Below are 10,693 nucleotides of genomic sequence, written 5' to 3' on the forward strand. Positions count from 1 at the left end.
ACCAAACCTTGGCATTTGGTATCCTAGAGATTCTGGTTTTGATCTAACTGGTTATTCAGATGCAGATTATGCAGGTTGCAGAATTGATAGAAAAAGCACAACAGGAACCTGTCAATTTTTAGGAGACAGGCTTGTATCCTGGTTCAGTAAAAAGCAAAATTCAGTTTCTACTTCCACAGCTGAAGCTGAATATATTGCTGCTGGCAGTTGCTGTGCACAGATTTTATGGATGAAAAATCAATTGCTAGACTATGGTTTGCAAGTTGAAAGGATTCCTATTTTCTGTGACAACACAAGTGCAATTGCCATCACTGAAAATCCAGTGCAACATTCAAGGACAAAGCATATAGACATCAAGTACCATTTCATAAGGGAACATGTAATGAATGGTATTGTAGAGTTACATTTTGTTCCAAGTGAGAAGCAACTTGCAGATATTTTTACCAAGCCACTGGATGAATCCACCTTTTCTAGGTTGGTAAGTGAGTTAGGTATGCTTAATTACTCTTGAATTTATCTGTATTATTCTTGTAATTTGAAAAGAAGCCAGAAATTTAGTTGATTTTTAGTCTTGGATGAAATTTTGGCTCAGTCAAAATTTGTATCTCGACGGATGACCATTATCCATCGGGTTGAGTCATCCGTCGATATACAAATTGTAAATAAAAATCAATTACTTTTCCGGAATATTTTAAAGCTCGACGGATAACATTTTATCCTCATCCGTCGAAGTATCTAAATCTGAACCGTTAGTTCCCTGAACATTATCCATCGAGTATACTTACAGTTTATAAGCATTACACGACGGATAATGGGTGGAAGTTTTAAAGCTTATTTTAAAACGGTCGTTTTAGGCAATTTCCATTGGGTAATTTACTTCTCTTTATTATTTTCATCCATTGAGTCTGAGCAAAGTATAAAAGCCTATTTCATTCTAATCATTTTCTTTTATCATTCTCAAATTCAACTGTGTATTTCATTCTCTCTCAAGCAAAAATCCTCTTTCTCTTCAAGCTTTTCTTCTCTAACAATGGCACCTGTAGTAAAGATCATGTCACAGACTGGGTTCATCTATGAGAAGAACAACTTCACTTCCTTGGTCAATAAGGGGATTCAGCAATCTGAAGACTATTATAAGATAATGGACTTCGTAAAGAACTGCAAGTTAAGTTTTGCTATGTTGGAATCACCCACAATCTATTGTGAAGTTGTTGAGGAAATGTGGACAACAACAATCTACAACTCTACTGACAAAACCATCACTCTGACCATCAAAGGTAATGATTTCTGTATCAATAGTGATGTAATAAAAGCATGTTTCAAGATTCCTGATGATAATGTAACTGCACCACACACTGACACTGATATTGTCAATATGCTTAATTCCATTCATTATGCACTTCCTACTGCAAAACTAAGTGAAATTAGAAGACTAGGTCTTAGGAAGGAATGGAGTTACTTGTGTGATGTAGTAACTAAAGTCTTTTCTGGAAAAATCAGTAATTTTGATTCTGTGAACATTTCCATGCTTAACATGCTATACATGCTAGTTACAGACAAATATTATAATTTCAGTGACCTTGTTGTGTATGAGTTAGGTTTTAAATTAGGTGACTTAGCCAAAAGAGGAAAGAATATTTACTATGCTAGATTTTTTATGCTTTTGGCTAACCATCTTTGTCAAGAGATTGAACTTGAGAACCCAAACAACAAATTAGCTTGTTGGGTTCAAGAGAGAAGAATCATTGCAGACTTGAACAGAGCCAACCATCACAAGGATGTGCCAATGTTCTATTTTCCTGTAATGCTGACACCTCAGGTAAGTAAGGTAAGTTTATCCATACCCTCAACTATTCCAATCTCTTCTATTTCTTTGACTTCAGGCATAGCTATGGCAACTGTGGAAATGACCAAACAGTTGCCTTCCAAAGCTGCCAAAACAACTGCAATTCCCAAATCCAAATCAAAGAAAACCCCCTCTGGTATCTCTTAAAAGGTACCAGTTGAAAAATCTACCAAAGCCAAAGAGGGGAGTGTGAAGGAGGGTAAGATAGGTGAGGGAAGGGGTGAACATCAAAGAAACCCCAAGGATAAGGTTGGAGAGATGAGTGAATCCCAGCCTAGCCACACTGCAGTTTCCCAACAAACTGCAGTGCTTAAAAAGGACAGAAGCTCACTTCTAGCTGCATCCTCCCAAAAGGATGTGGCTATTGAACAAAGCTCTCATCCAAGAGCACAGGCCAAGAGGGTTAGGGACACAAGCTCACACCAAACTTACACTAGAAAGAAGAAATCCAAAACAACTGGGGATGCACAGGGCACACAATTAGTGCAAACTGGTGCTAAAGACACAGTCCCTGCACCTTCTCAAATTCAGATTGATGTGGCTCCAATAAATGTGGAGTCACAGCCAAAATCTCTCATTATAGAAGCCACTGAAACACAATACTCACCAACCAACTCACTGGAAGTGGACATGATAAACACTTTAATTCCTGATTCCCCTTCTTTAACTCTGTTGGGGAAGCCAAAATCCAGTGCAAGTGAGCATCATCTTTTAGATGATTTGTTGGCTCACTTGCCAATTCATTCTGATTCTATTGTGACATCTGTGCCTCAAATAACTTCAATCAACACAGAGTCAACAATAGTTTCTCTTCCCACCTCATTCATTTCCACTCTCTCGATGGATATTGCTCATCCGTCGAGTAGTGATTGTATCTCGACGGATAAGCTTAACAGCAGTTATCCGTCGGATAGCTTTACCACTCACCCGACGGATATCACTTATCCGTCAAGTGTCTCTGCACAACTTCAAACTTCAATAATTTCAAGTGCAGAAAATTTGGTGGTAATACAATCACTCTTAGGACTGAGAGAGGAGAGTGCATTGAGTGAGAGGCTGGGTTGCTCCCAGGCAAAAGGAGAGGAAAAGAGTGAATCTCAGCAATCCATTCATTCAGGATGGGCAAAAGTGAGTGAGATGAGTCCCACCTTAGTAGGTGAAGGTGAGGGTGTGAGGATGGGGAGCCATGGTGAGACCCTGATGCAACAAAAGAGAGAATATGAGAGAAAAGCAGGTACTGGAGAAATAAGGATGGAACCAGCCATTGCTAGTGAGTCAATGATTGTGGATGATGCTGAAAAGGAAAGACAATTTCAGCAACATTACAAAGCTGTAATTGATAACATTTCCTTGGATGCTGACACTTTTACTCACCCTGTTTTAGCCTATCAACTATTGGATGCTCAGGGCAATGTGGAGGCAGAGCAGAATTTGCACTTAGTGCACATCACAGAATCTGTTCAAAGAGATAAAGCTGCTGTAAACAGGATGCCTCCTCAAGCTGGAGAGCCATCTGAAGAATTTGGAGTAAATTCTGATGATGATGACTCTAGTTCTTTGAATGGTAGCATGAACTTAGGGGGAGCTAAAGGCCCAAGTTCTGCTTTAAGTTTACCTGAATGGGCATGGGCAAAGGAATTTACACCAGGACAATTTGAGGTGTCTTTGGTAAAACAAGTAACAGCTATTCAGCAAGCCCTTCAGGAAGCTTCAGATGCTGGTACCCAGGCTGTTCTTAAAGCTCATCTAGACTCTTTGCACTTAATGAAGATCCAACACTCAAGAAAGAATATCAGTGTGGATGAATTGAAAAAGGAGATAGCTGACTTAAAGACATATAACTCTAAGAAGCTGGATTCAATAATGCCATATGGTACCATGCATGATCTATTACTAAGGTTGAGAAGAGAATCAAATTCTGACAAGAAGATAGCCAAGCTGGAGACCAGAGTTCAAGTTATTGAGAATTCAGTGGCTCTACTTCTTCAAAATCAACAGACTCAGACAAATCTTCTCATGCAACTGGCTAAAGCACAAGGCCTAACTCCTCCACTTGATGATAATAAAAAGGGGGAGAGAGAATCAAGTAAGGGAGAGAAAGGACCAACTGAGGGGGAGAACATTTTAGTTCAAATCAGCAAAGTAATTGTACCTTCAATTACTATCTCCAAGCCACCAGTTACAGATGGTATAGATCTTATAAATGCAGCAGCAGCAAATTTGAAAGATGCTGAAAAAGAAGAGTTGACTCTGATCAACTGGAAAACGATTGATGAGGAAATACATAAAAAGTTTCAATTAGTCAAGGAACCAAATCAGTCAGCCATCCATCACTCTCATGTCAAGCTAATCAATGTGAATGAGATGAGCATAAACTATCTGGAGAAAGGACAACCTTCCTGCATCAAGACTAAAAAGGCTGAGATAATTCTTAAACCAAGGGCAAACTATCCAAAGTCATCTTTGAAGAACCCTATGGATACTGTGTATGAGACACCCAAGCCTGATGAAAAGAAGCTTCTGTCAAGATCTATTCTCCTCTACAAAGATCCAGCTGATTCAGCCTCAAGAAAGAGAATTGCAAAGATATTTAGAAATGGGAAGGAAATTTGTGTGGTAGCTGGACATCCACAATTTGCTCATGCAAAGGAAGAAGAAAAAGTCAGATTGAAGCAGGAAAAGAGGCAAGCTGCTCTAGATGCAAAGAAGTCTAAACAAAAGAAAGAACAGTTTGCTATCTTGACCAAGCTACAGGCTGTGAACTCTTCTCAACAAATTCCCTCTCAACCAAATCAAGCTACTGAATCAAAGAAGAAGATTGAAGAACAGAAGAAATCTCCAAGAAAGAAAGTACTGGCTAAAAGAACAAAAAAAGAAAGTTGGATATTGTTAACAAGGAATTGGAAGATCAATTTCCAATGGAATCCACTAAAGCTGAAACTCAAGCATCAAAGCCCTCTGTGGTATTTGAAGACATAAGGGTGGTGGACCCCAACAGGAACATACATGGAGAGCTTATTGTGCCAAAGGATGAGCCAATAGAGTGGGATAAATTACCAATTCCTGACTTCAACTTGCCAATTCTCACCAAGCCAAGAAGGACAAAATCAAGGGCAGTCAAGAAAGTGAAGCTGTCACCTCTCAAATCCAAGGCAGTAGTCAAAGCTCAACTCAAGATCAACAAGGGAGACTACTTGTACTTGTGTGACATCAAAGAATTCTCAGACCTAAACCTTTATCTGGAGGAGCTGGATGAGTTAAGGGCAATTGATGCATACAGAAACCTACCTGAAAGGTTGGTATTAAAGTACAAAGGAGGAAGAGAGATTCAGTGGCCTCTTCACAGGATACTTCAAGAAAGCCAAGCTGTGTTGATCAAAGTCTATTCATCCTTCAAGAAAAACTTTGGGTTTAATGTAACTGCAAGAAGATTAGTATTGAAGAAGATTGAAGAGCTAAGGAGTGTTAGAGCCAAAGATGCACTACCCAAAACTCTTAACATCCCATACACAGGGAGAAGAGTGCATCTAAGGCCCTACTGGCTGATGGAATTCATGGATGACAAGGGTGTGAGAAGATTCTTCAGATTAGAAGACCAATTGAGTATCTCTAGCAATGAGACTCTCTTGGAAATGCAAGAAATATTAGATCTCTCAGAATCTGATGAATTAGAATTCCACAGACAGCTCCAGAATCAAATCGAAGAAAACAACAGAAAGCTTGGAAGAAGATCCAGACCTTCAAGAAATTAGAAAAATCTGCTCAGGCTAGAGGAGCATCTTGAACTGACTGTGAGCCAAACCTTGTATATCCTGTTTAAATTGAAGCACTCTCAGTTTTATCTACTTATCTTTAAAGATATATGTTTAGGATGTTTTGTTATCATCAAGAATCTCTTAATTTATGGCTACAATTCCAGTAGACATAAATTGGGGGAGATTGTTGTGAATATGTTGTGTACTTGATGATTACCTAAACAAAACATCTAAGTAAATTTTACTTAGTGAAATAATGTAGCACTCGACGGATAAGAATTATAGTCCCGACGGATAACTCGTTTTAGTCCCGACGGATGAGTAACTTATTATCCATCGAGTGAGTAGCTTATGTAATAATAAGTTTGTAGCACAGTGTTGTATGCACCTTTGTATAGAATCTGTAGTAGTATATAAGTCATGTTGACTTTAACTAGATATGCAGAATAGGTTGATTAACTGTACATAAGCAATGTCTTGTAATTCTGTATAAGTGAAATGAAGTCAAGTGCCAAAATAGCTATCAACGGATGCTTAGCAAAGCTTCGACGGATGATCAAATGACTTTCAACGGATGTTTAAAATAGCAGTCGACGGATGATCAAGTAAGTCATCGACGGATGATCTGAAAGTCGACGGATGATCATATCAAGATTCAAACATCAGTTGAACAATGAAAGCTGACACACAGCCGTCGAGTTGGATACAAACACACTGTGAAAGCCCATTAACTGGGTAATAGAGGACGAAAAGCAGCAAAGATCAAGACTGTTAGATTTTATATTTATTCAGTTCTTTTGACTTTGTAATCTTGGTAATATAAAAACCAAGAGAGTAGCAAAGAGAAAAACAACTAAGAGAGCTAAGAAACAAACACAGAGAAATCTTTGTAAGCACTATCTTTAGCATTTCCTATGTTCTTAGTAGTTCTATTTTGTATAAGCAGCTGTGAGCATTTCTGCACACAGAGTCCTCTCGATATATTAAATATATCTCTGGTGGAATTGTTTAAATCCACCAGAAAGTTTTTAAAGACTCTTGTTTTTAATTACTCTTGTTTTGATTCATTAAAGTTTATATTCCGCATTGTGCTAATCAAAACAAATATATCTATAATCGAGTTGAACATTTTTATTTCAAGAAAAAGTTCAAGAATTCCATTCAACCCCCCTTCTGTAATTCTTGCTATATTGTTAAGGGACTAACAACGTATTCAACATCGCTTTTTACAAAACCGATGTTAAACTGTATTTTAACATCGGGTGCATTACATGCCGATATCTAAGGACCGATGTCATATCTACTATTTCTAGTAGTGGTGGCTAATTTTGAGCTAAGTACGTATGAAAATGTACTTAACAAGGCTCTTGTGGTTGAAAGAGGTTTGGTAGACGCAATGAAAAGGAAGAATGAAGATGGTAAGAAGAGAAGCGAGCCTGCTAGTGCATTCAATGATAATGGAGCAACAAAGAAGTTCAACAACAGGGGATTTGGTGGAAATGCTAATAAAGGGATTCAAGGGAACAAACTCCAGTGTTCCAGGTGTGGTCGAAACCATTTGGATAAGGACTGCCGATGGAACACGGGTGTCTGCTTTAGCTGTGGTGAGATGGGACATCGAGTTGCCGAATGTCCAAAGCGGGATCCTAACAGAGACAAAGATGATACTACCAAGGGTACTTTGGCAACTCTTCTTGGACCTAATTATGGACGAGTATATCAGCACCAACCAAAACAAGATTAAGGTATGTGTTTATTCCTTTTATTTATGTATACTAAGGTCATGAGCTAGTTGAATTCGTGGTTACTTTCTATGTTTAATGTAAATTTGAGGACAAATTTTTTTTTAGGTGGGTGGAATATAATATCCGATATTTTTAAGGGTGCTTTTATGATATGTAATTTGATATTCTCTCTCTATATATATAATTAATTAAATCGAACTTGGTACTTAAAAGTTGTACTTGAATTTTTTTTATCTTATTAACTATATGGTCCCATGTGTGTTTTTAGATATTTACGTGTTAGTTTAAAAGAAAATAAAATGTGTACGTCTTGTTGTTTGTTTGTTTGGATAAGTGATAGTTAAACTAAGATAATTCAATATTTTAAAAGGATAAGAATATTAGTTTTTAGCACAACTCAAACTCTTATCTCTTAATGGCTATAAAAATTAAACGTGAAGCTCATCACGAGAACTTGGAAAACAGGTACGCTCTACATTCTTCTTTTCACTCATTTTTACATAAAGTGTATTATTGAACATGTGTGTAGTTTGCTAACTTATCTAAATGAATATCGTCATGCATGCACATATTATAATGAATATTTCGTGTCTGTAGTTCCTGGCATTGATTTTACTTTATCATGGATATTTCGTGCATTATTACTAGTATCGAGTTTGAGTTTTAAATGAATTATGTAGGAACCAATGCCTCGTCATAATACTAACAACGTGATGGCTCAATTGGCTGAAACACTGGCAATGTTAGTGGGGAACCAGCAAGGTGCACCTAGGAGCTTGATATCTGAATTTAAGAAGCTAAGTCCTCCCATATTTGAAGGATCCACAAACCCTTCAGAAGTGGATAAGTGGCTGCAAGAGATGGAGAAGATTTTTGATTTGTTAGGAAGTACAAACAAACAGAAAGTCAGTTTGGCAAGCTACCAACTCCAAGGGAGTGCCTATGATTGGTGGCTTATGGAGAAAAGGTGTATTGAAGGTAACGAGGAAGGAGTTGCCCAAGCATACACTTGGGAAACTTTTAAGGGGTCATTTCAGGACAAGTACTTTCCTAGAACAATTCGAGTTAAGTTGGAGCGTGATTTTATAAGGTTGGAGCAAGGAGAAAAGCAAACTGTCTCAGAGTATGAAGCAGAGTTTGCAAAGCTCTCCAAGTACGATCCTACTTTGGTTGCAGATGAAGTCAATCGAGCTAGAAGATTGGAAGAAGGACTTAGGGCGGATATTAGGCATGTACACTACTAGAAATATGGGATCAGACATCGGTTCTGAATCGATGTTAAAAAAAACTGAACCGATGTCTTCGCGTGTGATGTTAAATGTCATCAGCCTTTGACATCGGTAAACAACCGATGTCTATTACAGTGCTATACATCGGTTTTAAGAATAATTCTGATGTCTTTGCAACAAATTCTAATTTTACATAAATGATGTCTTGTAATTCTGCATAAGTGAAATGAAGTCAAGTGCCTGATTGCTACCCAACGGATAAACTACAAAGCCATCGACGGATGATCAAATGGCTATCAACGGATGTTTTATATAGCAGTCGACGGCTGATCAATGAAGCCATCAACGGATGATCATAAAGTCGACAGATAATCATGTATTCAACGGATAAAGAATTCAAACATCAGTTGGCAGTGACAACTGGTCACATGCGTCGGGATGTATGCAAATGGAATGAGGAAGCCTATTAACCGGGTAATAGAGAACAAAGTAACAAAGCATTAGACCCGATAGTTTTTATAATGATTCTATCTTTTGACTTTGTAATCTTGGTAATATATAAACCAAGAAGTAGCAAATAGAAACTAAGATCTGAGATACAAAAAATGAGAAACATTTGTAAGAAGAATTATTAGCATTTCTCTGTATTCTCAGTAGTTCAAATTTGTAAGCAGCTGTGAGCATTCTTGCACACAGAGTTCTCTCGATATAATATATATCTCTGGTGGAATTGTTTAAATCCACCAGAAAGTTTTTAAAGACTCTTGTTTTTAATTACTTATGTTTTGATTCACTTAAGTTTTTATTCCGCATTGTGCTAATCAAAACACTTATATTTGTATTCGAGTTTGAACATTTTTATTTTAAGAAAGAGGTTCAAGAATTCCATTCAACCCCCCTTCTGTAATTCTTGCTATATTGTTAAGGGACTAACAATTGGTATCAGAGCAAGCTCTTAATCAACAAAGAGTTTAAAGATCAAAACAATTCAGCAAGATGAACAAGAAGGATGTTGGAGTCAAGATTCCTTTTCTAGATAAAAATAATTACCCTCATTGGAAGGTAAAGATGCATCTTCATATGCTTTCTCAAGATGAGGCCTATGTGGACTGCATAGAAAGAGGCCCTCATGTTCCAATGAGAGCTGCAACAGGAAACGAGCCATAAGTTCCCAAGCCAATGCATGAATGGTCTGATCCTGACATTGAACAAGTCAGGAAGGATAAAAAGGCCATGAATATTCTGTTTAATGGAGTTGATGCATACATGTTTGACAACATTATCAACTGCAAAACTGCCAACGAAGTCTGGGATACTATATAGATAATCTGTGATGGCACTGAGCAAGTTCGAGAAAATAAGATGCAGCTCTTGATTCAGCAATATGAGCATTTTCACAATGAGGAAAGTGAGTCTCTCACTGACATTTTTAGTAGATTTCAAAAACTACTAAATGCTCTCTTAAGTTGCATGGAAGAGTCTATCAGACTAAAGACTCTAATCAGAAATTCCTTAGATCTCTTCCAAAGGAATGGAAACCAATGACAGTCTCATTAAAAAACTCACAAGATTATAAGGAGTTTACTTTGGAGAGACTGTATGGCATCCTGAAAACCTATGAGCTTGAAATAGAGCAGGATGAAAGGATGGAGAAAGGAAAGAAGAAAGGAGGATCCATTACACTAGTTGCTGAGTTGGAAAAGGAGAAGGAAGTGAAGATGGAAGCTGTTGAATCAACTTCAATGGTCTGTGAGAACAAGGGCAAGGGGCTTGCAGTAGAAAGTGAAGATTCATTGAGCCAAGATGACATGGAGGACATTGATGAGCACCTAGCATTTCTTTCCAGGAGATTTGTCAAGCTCAAGTTCAAGAAGAACTTTGGAGCAGCCAAGCCAAATAGAAACATGGTGGATAAGTCAAAATTCAAATGTTTCAAATATGGCTTGGCAGGGCATTTTGCCAATGAGTGTAGAAAGTCAGATTCCAGTAAGAAAAAGTTTAAGTCTGTGGATTATAAGCAAAAATACTTTGATCTACTCAAACAAAAGGAAAAGGCTTTTATTACACAAGAAAATGACTGGGCAGCAGATAGTCTGGATGAAGATGAAGATGTCAGCT

Source organism: Apium graveolens, chromosome 1 (genome assembly GCF_009905375.1).
Source record: "Apium graveolens cultivar Ventura chromosome 1, ASM990537v1, whole genome shotgun sequence".
Taxonomy (NCBI): domain Eukaryota; kingdom Viridiplantae; phylum Streptophyta; class Magnoliopsida; order Apiales; family Apiaceae; genus Apium; species Apium graveolens.